The sequence below is a fragment of the Alligator mississippiensis genome, chromosome 1 (assembly GCF_030867095.1).
Source record: "Alligator mississippiensis isolate rAllMis1 chromosome 1, rAllMis1, whole genome shotgun sequence".
In the NCBI taxonomy this organism is placed as follows: Eukaryota; Metazoa; Chordata; order Crocodylia; family Alligatoridae; genus Alligator; species Alligator mississippiensis.
In genome coordinates, this window is record NC_081824.1 from 36212007 (window position 1) to 36237495 (window position 25489).

Below are 25489 nucleotides of genomic sequence, written 5' to 3' on the forward strand. Positions count from 1 at the left end.
GTCTGCCTCCCAGGATTCTTGAGAATGAACTCAAGTCTGTAATGTACCATTGGTCAGATCCAGTTTGATCCCATAGGCACCAACACTTAGTATACAACTATATTTGCATTAGCAAGTACTAAATAAATACACAGTAACTGGAGTTACTGTGTAGTAGCACTGCTGAGTGTGTATTTTAGGTGGTGCTACTGTGAAGTAGCCTAATAATACTGCATAGCAGTGTATTAGCACGGTCCATGTTGTGACATGCCACTGTACAGTATTTTTTGGCTACTGTTCAGTCAGCATCTTGTGCAGACATGCTCTAAGGATCCTAACTGATAAAATTGTGACACCTGTGGAATTTGTGGCAGCTGACCTGGGTTTGGAGGATGACAAATTTATACTTAAATCCCTGAAGTGGGAGTTAAGCGGGACATCAGCACTTATGCTCTTTTGTGGTTCTGACCCACACGACCTCGAGCTTTGTCTACACTAGGACATAGCCCAAATCAGTAGCTGATCTAGTTCAACCTGTGTGGATATGCAAAGCAGAAGCTTGAATCAAAGGAGGTTTTTTCTTTTTATATGCAGAGCATCACTACTCCTAGCCCAACTACTGATTCAAGGATATTCTCACTCTTAGACTTTTCCGCACCTTTGCAGGGTGGAGACAGTTTTTCAGACACACACACAGAGTCCTAAATCACAAGAAGATGCAAATTCCATGGAAGCCTGGGTCATAACTCCAATTATTCCCCAAACCTGCCGTCAGGTCAAAGATCAATGAGCGGGTTGTTGCAGAACTAGGAAGTAACCCAGATTATGTCAATGTCAGGGTTGGTTTTAGTCATCGGACAATGCTCCCCCTCTTAGAGTTTGTTTGGGGCTCCTAAATTACACCTTCAGTAGACACGGGAATGTTCTTACTATCTACAGAAATGCAGTTTAAGATTCCCTATACTGCTCAGCCTTTAGCATGGATGGATCAGTCTCCGTGACTCACTTAGCAATGGTGGCACTGTGTACGATAGACAGCAGTGCAGACTGGATTTGGACCATACAGTGATTTCATGCAAGACATAGAACAGATAGCGGATGACAAATGAATCACAGCCACCGCTGATGAGCTGGATCTGGATTATTGACAGAAATCCAAGTCTCAGATTTGGTAAATCGGCATTCCTCACATTTCTGGTGTAATATAGTTTGAAAATGAACCGTAAATCCTAATGTATTTAATCATTAATCTAGAATATAAATTTGTACACTTCTTTGTTAAAACAGTTTTATGGGAATGTGAGATATGAGGTCATATATAAACATTTTCATCCAGTGTAAATCAGTGATATATGCCAGCAGGAAAAATAATTATGTCTCCCTTTTGCATGAAAATCTGGATCCACTCGTCATCTTTGTCTCAAACATCAAAGTAACCACTTTCTTCAAAGATGTAGAGAATTTCCTCATCCAGGTGTAAATGTTCTTCATAAAATATTTTTATCTAGCTTAGAAAGAAAGATTCGAAGAAAGAAGTTTATTTTTTTAAATTTGCTGCAAAGATGAATAAGTTTAAGTATGACAATTCTACCAGTGCCTGTGAAATTTTTCAAAGGAGTCTAGAAAGATATAAAACACTTTTTAAAAATATTATTGGTACACTAACTAATGCACTAAACCATGTTAACTGAGCAGAAAGTCCAAACCAGGTTTACCAGGAAAACATCCATCAGGAGCTGGATATTTATCTTGGACACACACAAAAAAGATATAGCAAGTCTTCCTGCATGTTATACAGGAAAAAGTAGCTCTGACACCTACAGTATCTAATCTTCTGGTTGGTCTTAAAAGTAATAGAAGTAATTATTTCCAAATGGGTTGCCTGATGCAGTGCTTCATATTGCCAACAAAAGACATAACCAAGGATATTTTCTGTCACTACACGGATATCTCTAGGCAATTTATGAGCTATAACGCTGGGCTTTGAAGGGGCTGCTATCCAATCCAAATTGTCAGGAGGTTAAAAAAACTTTGCAATGAATGGAGCAGGTCAGAGAGAAAGTGATAAATGAGTGAGTTCCTCAAGGCTTCAAGAAGGATATTGAAGAAAACACTTTTCTATCCAAGCTGGAATGGCACGTCAATGTACGCAGCTGATGAGGAAGGACTTTCATTCTGAAATACTTCACTGAGAACTTGATATTATTCATATTGATCTTTTTTGAAGCAGTCAGGACGTTAGTTCCCAAATTAAAGTATTTTTCATTTGGGTAACTGCAAAAATCCCTCAAACCCCCTCAAATGTTTAGCACATTTCAGCCTTAAAAAAACCTAACTCAAGGAAAGAAAACTAATTAAAAACTAAATACATTTTGTATGCAGATAATCCCTACAGTATACTTAGCTCTATGGGTGGTTCAACTTTCAAACTGCAAAATAAGCATGCTCATACATTACTTCAAATGTATGGGAGGTCACAAATCCCCTTCAAAATGAATTTGGCAGAAGTTCCAGTTCCCTCTGATGGTGATTATATTAAAATATTCTTGTCACTTAAAATCAATCACCTTGACAACCAGGCAAAGTGAAGGAAGAGTAGCCTCCTTTTTTCTGGGAACACCAAGAAATTACTTATGATACTACCAGGTGGTTTGCTACTTTCATTTAAATTACCACCATGTATCGCACAGCAATAACCAAGACTAAGGTGGACTGTTACGAAATCCACTGGGCAGATGTTTGCCAAAGTTCCCAGCTGGCAATGATCTGACCTTCATTTAGATGATATTCTCACAGTGTTTCCTAGTATTTGTAGGGCTTTGTACACACCTTAGTCTCAACGTGTCAAATGAGAACTGCTGTTAATACGAGAACTACTCTAAAAGGCATCAGGTATAAGCTACTAAAGGGAAAATAACTGCAACCCTCTTGCCCACCTCCAAAAATCCTTGCTAGTTTTAAACATGGAATCAAACCTGTCATTCTATGAAACACAGAACATAATTAAAAAAAATAGGGAGAACACTCAATCTTTGAAGTTTGGGATCTGTGTGCACACTTCAAAAAACTGTGTATGCTTTAATTGCAGACTTGAGAACTTATGCCTTCCACAATCCAACCTAGGGCAGATTTACCTTGTCTTCATAGTTTGGGAGTTGATCTTTATCTATAGTTATTATATCCATCCAAGAATAGTTCCTTTGATCCAGAGCTGGCAAGGATTCAGATACAGTCTCATAGTTGTCAGCATCCAACTGAGGGGCAGAAGGAAAAGAAAAAAATTATAATGTAAACTTCCATAGGAGAGTGTCAAAGAGTACCCTAATTTGTGTGTGGGGACAACATTTCCAGTTATATAGCAGCTACTAACAAGTACGGCAGGGTTATCTGTAGGTTATCATGTAGTCTATAGGAAATTTTTTTTTATAAAAAAGCTTGTTTTTCAAAATCAGGCCTGGTGTGCCAGAAGGACTGTCTGGGGAAGTGAACTCAACATGTCTTCTGAGCTGCTCCTACAGGCCGCTGAGAGAAGTGACATTTTGTCATGTGATTAGCCACATGAAATGCTCTACAGCCATCCCCTGACAGAAGTGCACAGCTGCAAAATGCTTTAAAAAGTGCCTGACTCATTACATGAGAAGTGGAGCATCTTCATTAACTTCTTTCAGCGCACCCTGGGAGCAAGGCTGGGCCGAAGCAGCCCAGTTGTGTCCCCCACACTGTCTTCAGGATGGGAGGAGTGAAAGGGGGTGGAAAGAGTGTGGTCTGCAGTTTCCCCAGACTGGGCTGGAGGATGGGGACAGGTATATTGGAGCCCCCTGTTAGCAAATAAAAACCTAGGATTCTGGACTAGCCTAAGGGATTGACACAACACCTCATCTGGTGTGTGACAGAAAGGTTTTGTTTACTACAAGTAATGAGCCCAAACCAAAGCAAAGTCCAGTAATTAGCTATAAGGTGATGCTTTCTCACCAAAAAGGCAACAAGGGAGATAGTCTGTTTCTTCTAGTTTCTCGAGATGGCTGGGGTGCAGCAGCAGTTCTTGCCAGAGAGATCTTGAAGTGCGCCCTGCTAGCCATTTCACTTCTTTCTTATACCCTTAGTCCAGCATCTTCAAAGCATGTTTTTAGCTGTATAAATCAAGAGAGAGTCCCAAGCAGTATTTGACAGGAAAATCCTGTTAATCAAACTGCTCATTATTGGTTATCAGAAAGTTCCAATTTGAATGAATTACCTTCCTGAGTGATAAGAGGTTATCCCAGGGGCAGGCAATTATTTTGGGTGGAGGCCACTTACTGAGTTGTAGCAAGCTGTCATGGGTAGCCCCGCCCCTTGACAGGCACCCTGCTCCCTGGTTACCATTTTGTGACTGGAAGTCCTGCCCCCTAATTCCTGACCTTTGCCCCCAGAAGTCCCTTCCCTTGCCCCAGAAGTACGCCTTTCAGCAAGGGGTTTTGCCATCTCGGAACCAGAAAAGTACCAAATTATATTCTAAAAGTCAAGTATGTACTACAACATTCATTAATTTGATTTCAAAAAATATTTTTGATCTGATTTACACGTGTTTGTGTAGTGTGCATAGAAGTGATAGTATAATAGATTAAAATGAAATCTTACTTTTGTATATGAGGGCATGGGGGTGTAGGTTTGTGGGGGGACTGTGGGTATATGGGTTGTGGGTGTCTGTAGATATGTGGGGTGTGGGTGGGTATGGGGTTTGTGGGGGGCTGTGTGTGGGGGGGAGGGCAGCTGGGGTATGTGAGGGGGTGTGAGTATGGGGGTCTGTATGTATAGCAGTGCGAGGGGGTGTGTGGGTGCATGTGTATTGTGGAGTGTACATGTGGGGCTCGCCCTACAAACACACACACACACACACACACACACACACCTCCCACTCATGGCCCCTGTAGCTGGAGCAGCTGGCAGGAAAGCAGGGAAATGGCAGCTACAGGCAGAGAGTAGTGGCAGCAAGCAGGCATACAGGAGCTCAGGGACAGCTGGGTGGGAGCATGGGGCCTGTGCTGGTATCCTGGGGCCAGCACCAACAGGGCCCAAAGTGTGGTGGCAGGAGTGCAGGACCCCTGCCCCCATCCAGCTAGTGCCAGGCCCCACGCTCCTGCCACCACCAGCACTGGTCCTGGGCCACTGGCCCAGGCCCATTGCTTGCACCCACTCACTGCCTCTTGCCCCCCCACCCCGTAGCTGCCATTTGCCTACTTTCCTGCCAGCCACCAGCTGCTCCAGTACAATGTGGCTCCCAGCTGCATGGCTGGACTGTGGGACTCAGCAGGAGCCGGCGTGGCCTGGCCCTGAGGACTAAGGAAATCATCCAGAGCCCTCCCCTGCCTCCTCCGCCCCCCCCCCCCCCATTCTTATCTGGATTTCCCTCTCAAGCACAGGGAAGCAGGAACAGCCCTAGGGGCCCAGGCCAGAAGGCTCTGCTAAGCACAGGACTTCCAGGTGGGGGTTGGGAGTGGGAGGGTGCAGGGGCAGGGGGTGGAGCGGGGCTGAGCAGGCCTTGCTTCTGGACTCCTAAGTCATGCCAGCTTCCCCTGGGTCCTACTGCCCCTGGCAGGCAGGGGCAGATAAATATTAATTTTCTAATTTTTTTAGGGGCCCCACAGGCCAACTAGAATGGCCTGGCGGATTGGATCTAGCCTGAAGGTTGTATTTTGCCCGCCCCTGGGTTATCCATTTCTACTAAGTTTGTAATGTATAGAGAAACTGATTAACAATCAGGAAAAACACAAGTGTCCTTGGAAGAAGATCGAGGGAACCACTAGGCAAAACAAGGTAAATCAAAAGAAAACAGCAAAACGAAAGTAAATCAGGAAGAAACACTTATCACATATGGAGAATGTCTCTTCCTGAACATAAACATGAGTTAATTGCAAAAGAAATATTTACCATACTAATTAATCAAGGACAGACAATTCACACGGTTACATACCAGACAACTAGGAGCCTGCTTGAAATCATGAATATAGTAAGATAAGCTGGAAGTGATACCTCATTATTTCTTCTGAAATAGCCTTGCCATGAACTTGCAACTTTTTGTACTATGCAGTTAGCATCAGTATTTTGTATTTTAACTTTTGTGAGTAAACCCTAGCTTAGCATGAGTTTCAGAGTTGGGGGCCTCCAATTCACCCTCCCCACACTTCCAGTGCAAGCTGGGCAAACAGCAGACTGAGCTCCTCCCATCCCCTTCCATCCTTGCCATCCTGAAGACAGTGCCAGAGCTGGATGGGTGGGTGCAAGGCTAGGGTACAGAGGTTCCAGACTTGCAGCCGACTCCAAAGTGGAGCTCAATCTCCCACTTTGCCAGGCCCAACAGAGAATATCTTTTGGGTTGAGAGGATTGCTGTAACACATGACGCTTCCTCTGAAGCACTATGAGTTACAGTGGGGCTGCACATCTGTCAGCAGTCACAAAGACTTGTTTCTCATTTGAGAGCCAGATCCCTTGTATCAGAGCTAATCATGTCTTGTCCTCCCTCACAAAGAAAACAACTGGAAGTCCTTTATGAGCAGGGATCCTGGTTTTCTGTTAAAAAATCCAAAATTCTCTGATTAAAATCCAAAATTATCTGATTAAAAAGCCCCAAATCCATGTTTTTCTGTGATTAAAATGAAACACCACTACACGAAACACCCCTAGACACTGAACACAACGTTATATTGATATACTTGTGTAACCTGGGCCGTACTTCAAAATGTACCCTCTCTCCAATTGAAGGGATCAGAGCAGGTGCACAAGCGCTGTGGGAGGTGTAGGGACCCTCCTTCCCCTATACAGCAGAGCCAGACCACCAATGGGGACTTAACCATATATCTTTTAATGAGAAAAACAGCAGTGGGAACCTAACATGTATAAACCAGGAGGTATAGGGGACATGACAACACCCTGAGGGGGCAGGATTCAATAAAGGTTAGGCATTTACATTCGTAGACATATTCTTCCAGTTGACAAAAGACAGGTTTAACAAAATATAAAACACAAACAGCACAACAAATAATACTGGTTGGTGAAAAATAAGAGGCACAAAATACAAAACATCAAATATCAAGAAATATCGGGCCTAGATACCTGGAGGGGGGAAAGAGGGAAAACACACTAACTCCCCCTTCCACTGCAACAAGAATTTCTCCCTGTTATTTCACTCACCCTGATTCAACCCTGCTGGGACTAAAACTCAGATCTCCTACATGGTAGGCACAAACCCTATCACACACAGCCACCAGTGCTGGCACTGCTCTAAGTTGCAAGGGGTTTTGACCTTCCAGGAGCCCCTGACTCTTGTTGAGCTTCCTGGCCTCTTGGTGGAGGAGCAGGAATCAGAGCTGGGAACCTCTCAGGTCACTGCTCAGCTTCTTGCTGGAGCTGGGGAACCTCTCCTGCTGGCAGCCTCTTGTAGGGGATCCTGGAGCCCAGTGGGGAGCCCCTCCTGCCAGCCGCATGCCGTGCTGCTGAGGGTCCAACTGCTGCCTGCAGGTCCCACTCCTTCAGGCTTTTCTGGGGCAACTGCTCCTGTCCCACTGGCCCAGCTCTTGCCAGCTCTTTGCAACTCCTTCCTTGTGTTCCCTCGCTGGTCTCCCCTGAGTCAGCTGCGCTGCCCCTTTTATTCACCTCTGGGTGACCCAAGGGGTCAATCTGGGGACATGGAGGGTGAGTCTCTGGGGCCTGACTGGTGAAGAAAAGGAATCCCAAACCCTCCAATCATCTTTTACCCTTTCAAAACCCCTGGGCCAAATCATTACCAGATAGCCCATCATATCTGCAATTTTAACACAATTTAGAAGCCTATCAGTGCCTCAATTATTATAATAAAATAAATTCTAAATACCTATATATTTTGCCATTTAATTTTGCAGCCCCTCTCCCCCGTCAAGCCCTGCCAGTGTGACCCTCACCTCTTCCTCCCACTAACCTGCAGACAGGGCTGGCTTTAGAGGTGAGTAGTGATGGCAAACACCCAGGACAGCGAGGCAGGAGGTGGGGCGGTGTCACGATATCCCAGGGCAGGGCCCCACTGCAATTTGGGTGGGGGCAGAGGAGGAGGCAGCTAGCCAGGTGTGTCCCTCACTCCTGAACCATGGTCCTTTGCCCCCTGGCCCTGCTGGAGGGGGCCCCTATCTGCTCCCAGCATCCCAGTGTGTGGGGTAGGGTGTGGGTTTGTAGAGAAGTGGGAGTGTGAGGCTTTCTGGAGCTTGCCCCCTGCCCCAATGGTGAATCAGACATGCCAGAGCCTGGCCCCTGATGGCCCAGACCAGCTCTGCACCATCGAGGCTGTGCACCAAGCTCTGGCATTCCCAGACCACCCCTGTGCCATGAGACTATCACCCAATGGCTCAGGGCTGGTTCAGACTTGCCAGAGTTCAGCCCCTGCCCCTGATGGTGCAGGGATGGTCCCCAACCCCTGGCCCTCCAACCCCCAACATAGATGACATGTCAGGGGGACACGGGGTACATGTGTCCACCCCTCAGAGATGGAAGCTGTACGGGGGGGGGGGGGGGTCCTCATCACCCTGCATCTCCTCTCTGGGTCTGGAGTCCCCTCATGGCAGCTGCACAGACACCCCATGCCTAAGGGAACTGCAGCCACCTGCTTCGGCCCTGAGCCTAGCCCTGGCTCCAGGCCCTGGGCACTACCCCAGCTAAGAAGCATCCCAAGTCCCAGCATCTGCTCCCGGATGCTGCCTCTGGCCAGTCTGCAACCCTGTGACATACTCTCAGTGCAGAAATCTGGGGGAGCAAGTGCCTTCCCGATGGGTCACTAAAGAGGCTAGGAGCAGGGCTGGGGAGGGTCCAGGATGGCTGGGGAGGCTTGGGGCAGGCAAAGGATGGCACCATAGTCCCTACATCCAGGGGTCAAGGGTGGTTCCCTCCCCCAGGCTGTCAATACCTGATGGGGGCTGCAGGGTGGCATGCAGGGTGGCAGAGGTGGCTTCCTGCAGCTGGTGGGTGCCAGCCAGGATAAGCAGAGTGGTAGTCTTCATGGTGCCATGCAGTGCTGGGGGGAAGCATGAATGCATGCAACATGGGGGCAGCACAAAAGCAGTGCAGGGGTGCTGCTGGTGCTGCTGTGCCTGCCTGTCTTACTACAGGTCCACCCCCATCACCTGGACCAGGTGTTACCCAAAACTTAGATTAATGGCAAAAGTTAGTTTCTTTTCAGTGGGGTAGCTTATTGCTTAGGGTACTGGGGAGTTATACACTTATTAGAGACCATTAACTTATTAGAAATTGCATTATCCTACACACACACATGCATGTTTACATACATACACACACACATGCATGTTTACATACATACATTCTCGCAGATAACACACTTACATAATCAATCCCAAGGGCATTGCAGGTAGGGGTGGCCAGTCCCTATCCACTGATGGAGCGGGGTATCCGACCTGGCATGCACAGGCACGGGCTCCAGTGGTGAGGCAGGCTCTTCTCCCCACCATTCTCCCTTCTTGCCCCCTTTTATAGTTTATGTTGCTGGGCAAGATTTCTGGATGCTTCTTCTTCAGGCATGTGCTGCTCGGTCGGCACATAACAAGCTTCCCCTTATTTCACCAGTTAGAACTGGTCTTCTTGTCAAGGATGTTGCACAGACATCTGTCCTTCAATGGGCAGCTTTTGGTTGCTGACACCACAACTTCTTCCCATTACTCTGGCTGGGCTTCAGCTCTGCACCCCGCTGTCAGCCCAGAAACCTGGAGGTGGGGCTGAGTGCCCTCCCAGACCCCTCCTTAGGAGTAATGGTCCATACCGTCCGTCCAACTGCTCCACTACTGCTTTCCCGTCAGGCAGCCGCTACCCCTTGCAGGGCGTGTGTCCAAAACAGCAAGTGAGTCTCGGTAAGGGAAGCAGCAGCATGAAAGCAATAAATAAATAACTGGCAATAACTGGGGATCTTCAATGATTATTTTTAAACTTCACTAGACTGTTCTGGCTATATATTAACTTTGCTCAGTATTCATGACAGTTCCCCCTTCTTGGAGGTGGGAAAAATTTTAAGAGCAAACCAAAAGGTTGTCTGAGGTTTTGCTGTCACCTCTGTTCTCCTCTGAAATGCTGCTGCTGCTCTTGTTCCTTCCTACAATATGCTCAGTGAATTGCCAGAGACATACCTACACCTTACACACAACATAACAAGCTATAAAGACCTCTACATGCCTCAGCAGGGTACATGCTGCAGTCCCAAAAGATTCCCTCATACTGTTGTATCAGCATTTCCTATGCTCCACTGAACCCAGCATGATATTGGGAGATAGGAATACTTGATTTCTACCTTATATATCCATAAGGGATATATTTTACAGTCAAAGAACGTCTGACTTGAAGCTTCGGTGCCAGAAATACTCAATCATGTAGTCCTTCTGTCTGCACCACCTACAAAATGACACTTGCTCCATAAATGCAGCCCAATAGTTATACAGCACCATAAATATCTGCAGTGCTTCATTTTAGGAATCCCTTAGCAAAAGCTATCCCAATGCCTGTCCGTTGTGCTTTCAGGCACAAAACAACCATGTCAACTTCACATCATATTTTTCTTTGTGTCCACTGACCTCACCCATCATCCCTGACCCCAAATCACTTCTACACAGTAGGGCTATAACATGCCTTTCACTTCCCCAGAGGTATGGCTTAAAATTTGCAGTTTGCCAATATAAAATCCAGACTAACTACACATTCAAGAAGACACTTGGAAAAGGGGAAAGAAAAAAAAGGGGCGAGGGGGTCTGCTCTTTCTTGGAACTGGAAACCTGGTCCCCCTCGCCAGGAGCAGGGTGCCCAGGAGGTCCGGCTGGGCAGAAGGATGGAAGTGGCAGCTCTGAGGGGCTGAGCTCCTGTGGGACCGCAGAGCGGCCAGGCAGCAACTGCCTCCACATCCCCCGGGCTGCGGGACACGGGAGGCTGTGAAGGGGCGGCGGGGCCCGGGACCCTGCACCTTGTAGCTGGGCAGCCCCCGCGGGACCCAGGTTCCCCCCTCACCCCACCTTGCACCGCAGGCCCCGGAGCTACTTTCCAGGACAAGATGCCGAGGCGACAGCTGTGGCAGGTCAACGAGCTGCAGGGGATTGCACTGGTGTGGCTTCACAGGTCCTCAGTTGAGTCGTCTGTGTACCAAGCCTGCACCATGTAACTCTTGGTGCCCAGTCTGGGGAGGACCCAAAAAGGGAAAACCCAGACGTAGTTCCCCTCCCATCCCCAGTGCTGCTCTGATCCCTTGGCATACCTGATAGTTTTCCACTCTGAGGGACTGTGCTGAGTGGAGCAGAGACAAGGCATTGCTCCAAAGAGAGTTCTTACCCCCAAGAGCCAGGTTAACTCTTCCCTGGGCCTGCAGTTTTATAAGGCAATTGCTGTGCTTTTCATATAGCAAGCAAGGATCCAAAGCCCTTCAGGGCTGGGAAAGGGCTAATCTGGCTTTTGGGGGGTGACACTTGACACCTCCACAGCAGCTCTCTCCTCTCTGCCTCCATAGGGGCTCCTCCCTTCACCGAGGCTCTCCTGCTACGCACACAGCAGCTGCCGGGTTAGCCAGGGCTGCCCTACAGGATCACAGCCTGCAAGGCCACTTGTCAAAAAGTATTACGTGGAGAAAGATGGTGGGTATGTCTGTGCATGCATGTATGCCATGGGCAGATCTAGGATTTGAAAAGGCAGGGTTCAGAGAGTGTAGTACATCATCATGTATAACACAACACACATTTTTCTTCAGTAATAAGAAACTAGATGCCTTACTAATATGTTGTCAGGTATCCAGGCTGTAGCCATATTGGTCTAGAGGCAAAGGGAATCAAGGCTTGTGGCAGAGGTGATATTTTTTATTAGACCAACTAGAGTTTTGCGAAAAAATTCTTTCATTGCAAGCTTTTGGACACAAACACCCTTCTTCAGGCATAGGAGAAAAGATTGTAAAAGTTTTACAACACTGTTACAGTCTTTTCTCCTATGCCCGAAGAAGGTTCGTTGTGCCCGACAGCTTGCAATTAAAGACATTTTTTACTAATATGCTAGCAGCCTGGGGGCTCAGTTTCAGATTTATGCAAAATCAAAAGTGACAAGTCTGCAAGGCTGTGAAATAGGAGTTATTTCCAGTCATTACCATTCCAGTCATTACCAGGAAGAGCTAACAGGCAGCAGAATTGCAGAGGAATGGCTAGCTTGAGTAGTAGAATATCTGGACCATTAAAAAGGTGAGAGGGTCATTAACAGCTGTGGAATGAAGAGTTTAGAAGGAATCAGTAAATTTTAGTGATCCATGAAGTCAATGGTCTCCTTCACTACTGCCAGAATAGAAATGCTGCTGCTGCTGCTGCCACTGCCAGGCAGTTTGTTTTACAAGTTTGGATGGAGCAGGAATCAAAGTGGGGTGCAACTGCACCTGTCCACCCCTCCTGGATCTGCCCCTAATGTATGCATATAACTGGGCTCATGAGTTCTAGTTACAAGTTCTAGTCTCTGGTCCTAGGAGATCTTATATATTTTAAGCCTCTTAAATGCAAAATACATAAATGGTCATGAGTGCAAGAATCAGAACTCAGGATGTCATCCCCCTGGACACTAGTCCATTGTGTGTGCATGTGGGTATTGGCAGTGGCAGCAGCAGTGGTAGTCCCCCAATATGAGGGTTTTCCAGTATATAGGGAAGTCACTGCTGATTCTAGAAACATCCATTGATGCCCTAATTTATTAATCAAATAATTTAGACTTGCCCAAGATGGAGAATCTTTATGAAGGTTTTCAAAAAGGCATCTAGGGAGTCTACTCTTTTTATAAGAAATGGAGGGAATAAAAAACAAATCACTTTTGGTCATATTTTGAAAGCACAGTCTGCCCTGTGCCTGCAAATGTAAGAGCCAGAATGAACCAGACCAATGCTGACCCAGATCATATTTAATCTTAGAATCATATATTGGTCATCTCTATTTTTGGGGAGGTGAGACAGATGGAAGTCAGCCTTTCAACTCCTAGTGAAATGAGCAGCAGTTTCAATAGAAGGGTTGGGGTGGGGGAGAGCCTGCCTGCATCATCCCCCCTGGGCGGCAGGCAGGGGTGGGAGGAGGTGGTGTGTGGAATGGAGCCCCCTCACCCTCACCTTGCGGGCTGGGCCCAGCTCCCTCCCTGGTACCCCAGCTTGGGGGGGGGACCACGAGGCAGGGAGACTCCATTTCACCCCTCCCAGCTCAGTCCAGACAAAGCCCAGCTCAGTGCTGCTCTCTTCACCCTGCCCCTCCTTCCCTGCTTATCACCCCTGGGGTGGGGCTGGACTGCATCAACCCAGCCACACTACACCAAAAAACTAACCCTAGGAAATACAAATTCCCTAAGGCACTGTAAAGCAGAGTACCTTTATCTAATACTTCATTTGATGAGGATTAAGTTTTTCATGAAATCTCCCATCTTGAAATGTGCAGCCACGCACATGTGTCACAGCACTGCTGTAGAGCGCTTCCAGGGGCCTGATCACAGAAATTTATAGTCATAGAAAATTAGGATTGGAAGGGACCTCAGGAGGTCATCTAGTCCAACCCCCTGCTCAAAGCAGGACTATCCCCAATTAGATTATCCCACCCAAGGCTTTGTCTACCCGGGTCTTAAAAACTTCCAAGGATGGAGATTTCCCCAGCTCCCTGGGTGGCCTGTTGCAGTACTTTACTATCCTCTTTGTGAGAAAGTTCTTCCTAATATCTAACCCAGGGGCACCAATTATTGGGGCCCGCGGGCCACATGGGAAGTTTTCACAGGCCAAGCCAGCACCACCCCCTACTCATGCAACAACTCACAAACCCCCTTATGTGGAATGGGACCACAGGCGGGCTGGGAGCAATGTTCAGGAGCAGGAGGGGCAGACATGGCTGTGATCACAAGGCGGGGGCATGGGGTGGTTACACCTCAGGGCTCAGGGCAGAGCTGTGATCTACATGTACACTCCTGCAATGGGCATGGGTTCCATGGGCAGTAGCACGAAGGGAACAGACTGGCTGGGAGCCAAGTTGGTAAGGTGCTCTGCTAGGTGGATAGGATAGGAGCTCTCTCCAAGTGGTTTCCAGCTGGTCTCCATAGAGACCCTGGGATCTTTGGGTGAGGTCTCCATGAAGACTGCCCAGGAACCACACAGGCAGGGCACTCCAATCACATTCACCTGGCAGAGTGCCCTGTCTGCATGGAGACCCCAGGATCTTGGGGCAGTGACAGTACGGAGTCAGGGCAAAGCCCTGGTTTGAAGAGCAGGGACATGTGCTGCGCACATTGCAGCTTGGCCCCAGCCCCAGCCCCACACTGTCGGCCCCAGCCTCATTCCTATGCTGTCACTGCCCCAAGATCCCAGGGTCTCCCAGACGCTGCCCATCCACCCTGCTCCCAAATACTGCTCCCCACCAGCCTGCACCCCATACCAGCTGCCTGGCCGAGTGCCCTGCCCATGTGGGTCCCATCCCCCAACAGGACAGATAGAACTGGATGCAGCCCAGTATGATGTGAGCCTTTTTTGCAACAAGGGCACACTGCTGGCTCATATTCAGCATATTGTCCACTGCAATCCCCAGCTCCTTTTCTGCAGAGCTGCTACTTAGCCAGTCAGCCCCTAGCCTGTACTGGTGCATGGGATTGTTCTGTCCTGAGTGCAGGACTTTGCATGTCTCCTTGTTGAACCTCATGAGATTGATTTTGGTTTAATCCTCCTGTTTTTTGAGGTCTCTGAATACTAGCCTTACCCTCCACCATATCTATTATTGCCCTCAGCTTGGGGTCATCTGCAAACTTGGTGAGGGTACACTCTATGTCATTTTCCAGCTCATTGATGGATATTGAGCAAAACTGGCCCCAGAACTGACTCATGGAGCACTCAACTTGATACCGGCTGCCAACTAGACATTAGGCCATTAACTACTACCCTCTGAGATGAATGATCCAGCAATTTTCTATCCACTAAACAGATCATTCATCTAACCTATACTTCTTTAGCTTGCTTGCAAAGACAGAGTACAATTTCCCTACTCCTGTTACGGATGATACATCCAGGGTTGACAGTAGCTTTTTGGGCCACAGCATTGCACCAGGAACGCATGTTCAACTGATTAGCCACTATGATCCAGTCTTTTTCAGAGTCACTGCTTCCCAGGAGGGGAACTATTATATAAGCAGAGTTTGTGTTCTTTGTTTCTAGTTGTGTGGCTTTACATGTAGCTATATTATAACACTTTTGCTTGCGGGCAGCAGATCAACTGCCCACAAGTATCAGTTATTTTCTACTCTTCCAGTCTTCACATCATTGTCATACTTGCTTTGGATGATTTTCTGTTTTCTTCCAGGTCGTTGATGAAAGCACAATGTCAAGACCCAATCCCTGAGAGACTACGTTTATAATAAAGCTTGGTTGATGACTCTCCATTTACAATTACAGTGCAAATTCCTAAGTTTTAGTCTAAATTCATGTGGTGTTAATTTGTATCATACCCGTTCCTTAAATAAGGTGTGTGATTCACAAAGAAAATGCCTTGCAGAAGTTAACAACAGTAGCTATAGCAATCCAATTTGTAACCTCAAAGATGACATCAAGTTAATTTGACAAGTTCTATTTTTTATAAGCCCACATTGCTTGGCACTAATTAATCAATAACAACAGAGAATAGTCAGTTGTTTACCTTTTTAATTCTTTGTTTTAACCAAGGCTTATATCAGCTGTTCCATAATTTTGCCCTGATTAATGTCAGGCTGACAGGCTTGTAATTTTCTGGGTAGTTCATTTACCCGTTTTAGATATTGGCACAATGGTAGCTTTCCTATAGTCATCTCAGATTTCCCCAGTGTTCCAAAACTTATTGAAAATCAACATTAATGGTCCAGAGAGCAAGTCAACCAGCACTTTCAAAAGTTTCAGATGCAACTTATCCAGCACCTGCCAATTTTAAAGAAGCCAGAGAGGGTAGCTGCTGTTTCATATCCCCTTGAGTTACTGTTGGAATGGAAAGCATTTCATCACCGTCCTCTCATATGACTAAATCCTCTGGCTTCCCCCATTTCCCTCACCAAGTACAGAAGTGTTTATTGAACATCTGACTGTTCTGTTATTATTGATACTGACACCATTTTCACCTTACAATAGGCCTGTTGTTAAAATTCCTTTTGTTCCTAAAATAAATGAATGCTATTATCCCCATGTTAGAGTTGGAAAAGCAGCAGACAAAGTGGCTTGCCCAACATCACAAAGATGGAAATGGCAGCAACAGAAACCAAACCCAGATCTCCTGGATCCAAACACTTTAGCTCTTAAACCTCCCTTTCTCTGAGACAGCAGCAGGCTGGGGCAAACACTCAGCCTGGCCTTCCCAACTCCCTTCTGCACAGCAAGGAGATAACAAGCTCCAAGAGCCACAGCTGGAGCTCTCATAATTTGCGGGGCTGCCAGGGACTTTGCAGCCTGCCAAGCTGCCTGCCAGGGAAACAGACAAGCTGGCAAGAAATCAAGCAGGTTTCCTTGGGAAACATGCCTGGCTTCTTTTGGAAGGTTTTAGTATTGTTGTTGAAAACTGGACACTGGACATGCCATAATGAAAGGCATAAAATCCCCTCTGGGAACTCACCAACAACCCTTGCCAATGAGACTCATTCTTCCTCTTGACCCACCATATTTATAGAACTGGGGGGGGGGAACCACCACAGCTCTGTAGGGCCCCCCTCCAACCTCAAGCTATAGAAATCAAGGCAGACAAGGTTCCCCCAGTTCCTTTCTAGTCCTTGTGTGGCGGGCTCTCCGCTCTTGCCCAGCAAGCCTGGCTTGGAAAAGGACACTTTGGATTGGGAACATTTCTAACAATCAGGTAACAGCTGGGAGGGGCTTGCCCTGCCCCTGCTTAGAGTGGGGATGTGAGGAGCCCCTGGACCTGCTTGAAGACTACATGTTGCAAGTCTGGCAGACTTCTGGGGCGGGGCCTCTGGTGTAGATAAAAGATGTGGCAAGGGATTTAAGAAGAGAGGAGCAAGAAAAGCTGGGGATCTCTTCTCCAGCGGGCAATAGGCCCAAGGCTCCTGAAGCCTCTACTGGAGGAGCAGCCTTGGGAACGGTGAGAGACCACTCCGGCTCTGGACGGCACCCAGGAATGGTGCATAGAGACCCAGCCCTGGGAGCGGTGTGAGACCGCTCAGGCCCATTGTGGTGCACGGTTCGGTGCATGGAGTCCAGGCTTTGGGAGTTGCAAGGGGCAGTTCGAGCCTGCAACCCTAGCGGGTGGCCGGGTGTCACGGGACGCATTTCAGCACGCAGAGCTAGGGCTCTGGGAGCCATAAGTGGTGGCTCGAGCCTGTGACGGCCAGAACCAGAGAGATTAATAAGAAATAAATATGTGCTTCTTGGAGGCATTTGGAATTTTTGCCTAATATAAAGCTTGTAAGTTTGTAACCTGCAAATGTAACTTGTCTGTCATAAGATTAACCAAAATGATAAAACTAACTGTTCGTGGAACTGACTGGGCCCCAAAGGTGAAGCTGTAGCTGCAAGATTAGCTGACCTAACGGTTTTTGCTCACAGTTCAGCCTTGACAATAAAAACTGGATCCAACCACCTGGCACACCCAACACATTTCAGGAAAGCACGTCTCAAAAAAGCATATTCAGAGAAACCTAAAAGGGTTGGGCTTAGGCGGAGTAATGTCAATTTCAAACCTAAAGGTGCTGCACTAAAGGACTCCCGGTGTAAGTGAGGATCAGATCCTGATCAAGTGATCTTCCCCAGTAATCCCTCCAACAGCATCAATCGGGGACGCCTGACTTCGCTGGAATCACTTGACGCACATCTGGCATCGAGGGACTATCGATCAGTTGCCAACCCATGTCTGTCTATTTGTTGTTTTGAACAGCCCAGTGGCTGATACCCTCACAGTGCTCAGTTGGCCTGTGACAGAATAGACCCATCTCTCTGTTGTTATTATCTGTTATTATTATTTACTATTAGCTCTTTAATACTGCATTATCTGCTTATCACATTTATCTTTCTGCTAACAGTTGGGTGTGTAAGCTATATTAAATTTGCCTTTGCTTCACTCCCAACTTTGCCTCCTTGATCCGAAACTGAACCAAACAGCCCAGTGGCTGATACCCTCGCAGCGCCCAGTTGGCTTGCAATAGAATTGATATACTCACAGTGCCCAGCTGGCCGGTGACAAATGGCATCATGAACAGGATCAAGGATGGAGAGTTTGGAGGGGAAGAATGGTGCAGAGCAGGCAGAGGGGTCGGCCCCGCTGATTGCTTTAATAGAAGAGGTTACGGGTATTAAGAATCCAGGGTGGGATAAAGAAAGGTTGAGACCCACCTGGAGTGATCCCGCCCCAGTTCCCTGTCAGTGGGCTGTGTTCACTGCCATGCAGAAGGGCAGACCAAGGAAAGGATGCCTGTTCTGGCTGCTGACAACCTGCCTAAGACTGGGGGCAGAGGAAACCACTCAGCTCCATCAGAAGATCCAATTCCTAGAGGGTCGAGTAACCCAGCTTAAAAGTGAATTAAGGGAAGAAAAGGATTCTAGTAGTGTGGCTTGTGTGGCAGCCAGAGCAGCGCAAGACCGACTAGAGATACTAGAGCATCAGGAGGGAAAGGTACTAGTCACACAGGCAATCACCTCCCTTGAGCAGAAGGTGCAAGTGGCATGATCAGTCGAACCTTCCCCTGAAAAGGTCCGGCAGTGTCTTTATGGCGGAATTGCAAAAACTGAGCTGCGGGATGACCCAGAAAGAGAGGGTCTGTATGGTGAAATTGCAGAAAATAAGCCAGGAGGTGATGAGTATGTGAGGCTTGCAGAAGAAGCCCGCGAGATCCCACCTCCTTATGCCCCTCCGGCCCAAGAGAATTTAGGAGGAGAGTTAGCCCAAACCTTCCCAGTAGTGATGACCCACGCGAGGGCCACAAGGGGAAAATCTCCGGACAGAGACACGTTCCTTTACTCGCACAGAAATCAGAGAATTAAAAGAACAACATAAGGCCAAACTGGAGGAGCCAATAATAGACTGGTTAGTTTGAATGTATGGTGAAGGAGCCTCAGCAGTATCTGTGAGTGACACCGAGGCAGCACAATTGGGTCTCTACCCCGAAATCCAGTTGGGTCAGTGGGTCAGGCAGGACCACAATATTACTCTGTTTTCTGCTGCAATACAGGCAGCTGCCACGGGTTACGGTAACATGGAAGAAGAGCTTAACCCTCACCCATCCACATGGGCTAACTTAAAGGAAGCTATCCGCTGTCTGTATCAGATAGCTTTAACTGAAATCATTCGAGCAGGAAACTGGAGGCACGCTCTAGATGAAGAACTAGTGACAGAAGCCATGTGGAGGAAGTTTTGCCGGCAAGCACCGACAGAATACACCTCAGCCCTGCTGGCCTTACAACAAGAGTTAGTAATTCACTCGGTAAGAAATGCGATCCGGCGGTTGGTACAGTTTCTGCCCATCTTGCAGAAGCCGGGGCTTCCCAAACTAATAAAAACTGCCTAGGCCACGGCATTGGCCTCCGAGAAAGATGACCCAGCAGGGCCCCCCCAAGTCTGGGAAAGTGGGAAATGACAGATCTAAAACCCCATGGGCACAAATGTGGAGGGAGTTACTGGCGGCGGGGTTTAGTAAAGAGCAAATTGACAGGCTGCCTACTATGATCCCGCAAGCATTATGGGTCAACCACTGTGAGGGCGGGAAGGGGAAAAAGACAGAACCCTCGGCACCCCCCCCCCCCAACCCCCAGCAGTAGGAGTCTTGGCCGGCCAAGCCCCCCGAGCAAGGGGCCATCGTGGGGGCAGTAGAGGATCAGGGACTGGTAACACAGAATAATATTGGCCCCTTAACCCAAGTGCCTATAAAGATTTGTTTAAATAGAAGGAAAATCAATTAACGTGCTACTAGACAGTAGTGCCCAGCTATGTGTTTTGGACTGTGCAGAATGGAAAGGGACACGGGAAACGCCCTACCAGGTAGTAGGAGTTGGAGGCACCAGACGACCAGGACATACGGTCCGGCCCACTTTCACCTTGCCTAACAGCTCCGTAGTAACAGCAGCCACTGTCATGCTCCAGGGAGGGCTGAACCTACTGGGACTAAACGTGTTGCAGGGGCAGCGGTTTATTCTTAAGTAGGAAACCTGGCAGTTTGGATGTGCTACAGTTCAGAAAGATGAGCAGGACGTAATGACGGCAGTAGCCCGAAGTTCCACGACCCCACTCACCCTGCCAGCCATGAAGGGGGTACACCAACCTCAATACCACACACCCCCTGAGGTAATGCAACCCATCCAGGACATCATCAATTGGCAGCTGGAGGACGGAACCGTCATTTGAACTCATTCTCTATACAACACCCCGGTGTGGCCAGTATGTAAACCAACTGGGGATTGGCAATTGACTATTGACTTTAGGGCTTTGAATGCCAACAGCAACCATCTGACGGCCGCCGTCCCATCCATGACTGCATTAACAGAAAATATTAGGTGTTATGGACCCCAGCGGATGGGATCCATGGACATTAAAGACATGTTCTTTGCTATCCCCATCCATAAAGATCACTGACCTTTGTTTGCCTTCACATAGCTGGGACAGCAGTACACCTACACAGTCCTACCCCAGGGTTGGGTGTACAGCGACACCCTGGCCCACAAAGTGCTAGCTGCGGTGGTCCATGAAGTCCAATTAAGCCACCCGAAAGTGCATGTCTGGCAGTATGTCAACAATGTCATGTGGGAGACCAGGATCAGGAATTAACCATTTGTGCTTTTGAGTCCCTAAAGGAGAAGGTGCAGGCATTTGGGTTCACACTGTCCAGCAAAAAGATCCAAGAAGTGGGGCCCCAGTATGAATTCCTGGGAATCCAATGGCAACAAGGTGGACCCACCATACCGGCTAAAGAGCTGCAGAGCCTGATAGATACCCCTGCCCCCAACAACGTAAAAGAACTGCAAGCCCAGCTGGGAGAGCTTAACTTCTGGCACCCTCATGTCCCTGAGTTTAGCATGTTGGCCCGGCCTCTGTATAATTTGTGCAAGAAAAAGGCACAGTGGGAATGGGGCCCTGAGCACCAACATGCTACAGGGGCCCTCAAGGAGGTGGTAACCACCCACGCCTCCCTAGCAGCACAATGCCCAGAAGGGGAGCTCTGGCTCCACATAAAATGTCCAGTGGGGGGCCCCATTGGAGGAGCTTATGCCAGAGGGATACACCTAAGACAGAGGGAAAGCACCTTGGGTTTTGGAGCCAAGGCTGGAAGGGGGCTGAAACCTGATACACTCTGTGTGAGCAGTCCCCCGCCCAGGCAAGGGCCTAAGGGGAGGGGCCCATGGTGCTGCTTGGACATTCCCCTCTCCCACAAGGGACCGAATTGGGAGGACTCTCTCACCCTGGGTCAGGGATATATCAAGGAATAGATGTTATTAACAATGTTTGTGTCTGCACTTTATATTTTGTAATTGAGACGTTGTATTATGATGTTGTATTGTATTGATGTTGCTGCAATTATTTGGTTGTGATGGGTAAATAGTGTTATCATAGAACAAAGTAATTTCTGATTTTATTTTATAGGTATATTGTTTTCTCTGTTGTGGTTGGAAGTGATTTTGCTACAGTGTTATTTAGGGTTTGGCCTTAGTTATTGGTTAATAGTCACTGTATAAATATATGTATATGATATTTCGTTTTATGTTTATGTATATTATAATTCAATAAACTGTAAATAGTTAAGAGCATTGGCATGGAGTTGACTCTATAGAGGAAAGTGGGACCCACGCTCAAATCAATGGTGTCCCTCTCACAGAACTGTCGACTGCCTCATCTACCCCTTCCAATTGAAGACGGGCTCACCCTTAGGTGTTCCTGCGTTACACTTGCTAGTTTGGCTGTGGCCTGGGAGGAAGTTTCTCTGCTTATGCCAAAATCTTTTCAATACCTTGAGTTATGACTAGTTCACATGACATTTGCATATTTATACAACACATTTGTAGTTCATACACCACCTGCCATATTGTACTACTGTGCAATGAAGTAGTTTTAGATGGTGTCACTAGACAGCCACCTAACAGAGAAGTAGGAGGCTGTTTGGGCTACACACAAACGTGCAATGGGAAAGAAAGCACCAACAACAGGGGTTGTGTTGTTTGCATAAGTGCCATTTTACAGACTCTGGTCCTATACCAGGGGTCGGCAACCCCTGGCACACGTGCCGAATGTGGCACATGCATCCATTTTGCTTGGCACGCCACGGCCAGCTCCGGCTCCGAGTAGCTGGTGCCAGCGACGGAACACGGGCTGCTCCCAGCAGGGCTTGCAGCATCTCACCTGCCTGCTGTGAGCATCCTGGGATCCCGGCTGGCAGCAGGTCCCCAGAGCTGGGGCTGGCTGCAGCCAGAAGGCTCCAAACAGCTGTGCCGGGCTCCGGCATCAGCTCCGCACCAGCGCGTGCAGGCGTGCCTCGGAGCGGGCGGGGGGGGGGAGGGACCTGAGGCAGCACAGCCCCGGTCCTTTCCCAGCTCCCGGCACGAAGGTAATGAGCCCAGTGCAGCTGTTTGTGGCCAGCCCAGGCTCTGGGCAGCTGCAGCAAACAGCAGGCAAAGTGGAAACAGCTGCACCAGGCTGCACAGCTCCAGTGTCAGCTCTGTGCTGGCAGCAACTGCGTGTGCACCTCGGGGTGGACAGTGGGGCAGTGTAGCCTGCCACAAGGTGCCCATGCAGTTGCCACCAGCATGGAGCTGATGCCGGAGCTGTGCAACCCAGAAGACCTGTTTGCACTCTGCCTGCTGCAGCTGTCCAGAGCCCGGGCTGGCTACGAACAGCTGCGCCGGGCTCATCACCTCCGTGCCGGGAGCAGGGGAGAGACCCGGGCTGCGCTGCCTCAGGCCCCTCCCCCACTGCCCGCTGCGAGACGCGCCTGCACATGTTGGTGCGGAGCTAATGCTGGAGCCCGGCACAGCTGTTTGGAGACTCCCAGCTGCAGCCAGCCCCGGCTCTGGGGAGCTGCTGCCAGCCAGGCTCCCAAGCTGTTCCCAGCACACAGCTGAGATGCTGCAAGCCCTGCTGGGAGTAGTCCGGGCTCCAGCAGCTACCCAGAGCTGGGATAGCTGCTGGCAGCCACAGGCTGCGGGGCAGGGGCTTTGGGTGGGGGGGTAAGGGGCACAAAGTAGGGCATCCTGCCACGTACCCTTGCCCTCATTTTGTTTTTCTGCCATATCGGCACTCCGGCACCTTCTGACGTAGGCATTGTGGTGTTTTTTGGCACTCCAGCCAAAAAATGTTGCCTACCCCTATCCTATACCCTGGACAGAGGGGTAGAAGGCAAGACTCCTGTACTCTTTTCCAAAATTTGTCACCCACTTGGCACCAGTGCCAGAGACCAATACTTCTCCTATGTACCAGACAAAATATTTCAGTATTGTTGGTCATGGTTTCAACAATCACAAGGCAACACTTAACCAACTTCACGGCCAATGAAGACCATCAGTATCATCTGCATTCCTTCATACTAGATGGTCATGGAACCAGACCCTGTAATTGCCTTCTATTAGGTCATTTAAACTTGTGGTTGAGGCAGAACATACGCTAACCCTCCATGATCTGTGGCACTCATTCCCATAAGGACAGTGTTTTAGCTCAGATCAATCCAGGCAAGAATACTGAGACAACCACCACAAAGCAAGGCCTATACTTAGGAGGAACCCCTCTACACCTTTTATGTCGGTCTGATTATGCCACCTGCTGGATTGGGATGCTTTAGGTCAGTGGTTTTCAACCTTTTTTGCCTTGAGGCACACCTGGAAAAATGCCAGCTCTTAGCTGTCACTCATTTTTTGACTATGGATTTCTATTTGAAATGTCTGGGTTTATTTTCTGAATCCTGTGAAGACATCTGCACACCTAACAATACTAATATTGTACAGTATCCAGCAGCACCCTTAAAAGGATATCACAGCATCCCAGGGTTCCACAGGACCTTGACTGAGCATCCTTGCTTTAGCTACTTGATTGAGACCCATTACAAAAAAGAAGAAAAATCCACAGGCAAAAAAAAGAAGACTCCATTACTTTAAAGTTCACCCAGAAGACCATCTTCAGTCACTTGCATATATGTTAAACTAAACCCAGCTGAGGTCATAGTAGGCAACTCTAATCTCCTGTGGCTTTACCAGTACTGTTCCTTAGGTGATCTAAAGGCCTCCTGTTGGTGCTCCAAGAGGGGCATTACATAGCTGCATGACTTAATTTAAAAACACGGACTTCAGACTACATAATAATAATAAAACCAGAAAAGCAAGAAGAGGCACCAGGAAAGGCACTTGAAATGCAGCACTGCCACTGGAAAAGAAAGGGGGTATTGAACACATTTGCAAACGGGACCCTAGGCCTTTAGAATTTGCTTCCCTATCTTGGTGTAAATGACCTCCTGTTTGATAGCCTTTAGGACATGCAACACATCTCTTCTCCCTTGCCAGCATCTGCCTTTGCACATTAAAAAACTAGGTAGCAGCTTAATGACACTAATGGGTGCTGTGTGAGTAAGTTAGATGTCCGTGCCATAGGATACCAAGTTGGATCTTTGGGTATGACAGGTCCTTTTAACATGTGTTTTTAAAATGGCCGAGGATAGCCCAGGTGCTGCAGTGATGTTTGATTTTACAGAAAGAAAAATTCAAATAAATTAGACAGATGCACTCTTCCTGTAGAGAAAAGAGAATAGTCAAAAACCTCTGTGGACTAGCTTGCAGAGACATGGAGAATTTCAGCCAAGCCAATTTCTTCCTCTGGCAGTGGAAGTAAAGGGAGGAGCAACTCCTTAGAACCGTTTCCCCTCTAGCCTTAGGATCAAGACCCTCTAGTTCCTGTGTGGCGAGACGAGTGAGCAAGGGATCTGGCAAGAGCAGTCAGATGCCCAAACTTTCTACAGAAATCCTCATCCCATGGAAAATGCTCTAGGACTCTTGCCACTACACAGCCACAACAGAACTCCACCTTTTCTACAGGGGTGGTAATTTGGCTCACTGCACAGTGGTTCAAATCATTAGATTTAATATCCAAAATGCAATAAAGCTCTGAACAAACAGGTTCAATACCAAGCAACCTGTATGTACAAGAAAATGTAAGCTAGTGCTTGAGTGCTGTTTCCCTTTACTTTTATACTCTTGAGCACTATTTTTTTTTTTCCAGAGGACCCCTTACATCATTTAAATCAACATCATAGGCTGTCTCACTAGAGGACAGCTGTCCTCTATCTCCACTTTTACTCTTCCTCAATGCAATTCCAGTCTTGTTTACAAGCAGACCATTCAAACATAGACCTATAAAATTAATTTGTTCACAGGCTTTTTTTGTGTTCTCACTACAGTGAAGTCCATACTTCTGAAGACTCTCCTCTTGATAATGTCCCTATGGCAGGGATCTCCAACCTTTTTATGGTTAAGATCACTTTTTGGAACTAAAAGTCACCCAGATTCGGCTGATTTGGGGGACAGTGATTTTATTCGAATCACTGTCCTGAATT

General features: G+C 47.9%; 1 long non-coding RNA gene across 1 annotated transcript; it reads right to left on the reverse strand.

Moving 5' to 3' along the window:
- Positions 1-1167: 1167 nt before the first annotated feature.
- On the reverse strand, positions 1168-5285 carry LOC109284383 (uncharacterized). The gene is made up of 4 exons (XR_002091823.2): positions 4214-5285; positions 3952-4109; positions 3114-3233; positions 1168-1487 (listed from the first exon to the last, which is right to left on the reverse strand). It is a non-coding gene; the product is annotated as an uncharacterized LOC109284383 (long non-coding RNA).
- Positions 5286-25489: the final 20204 nt, after the last annotated feature.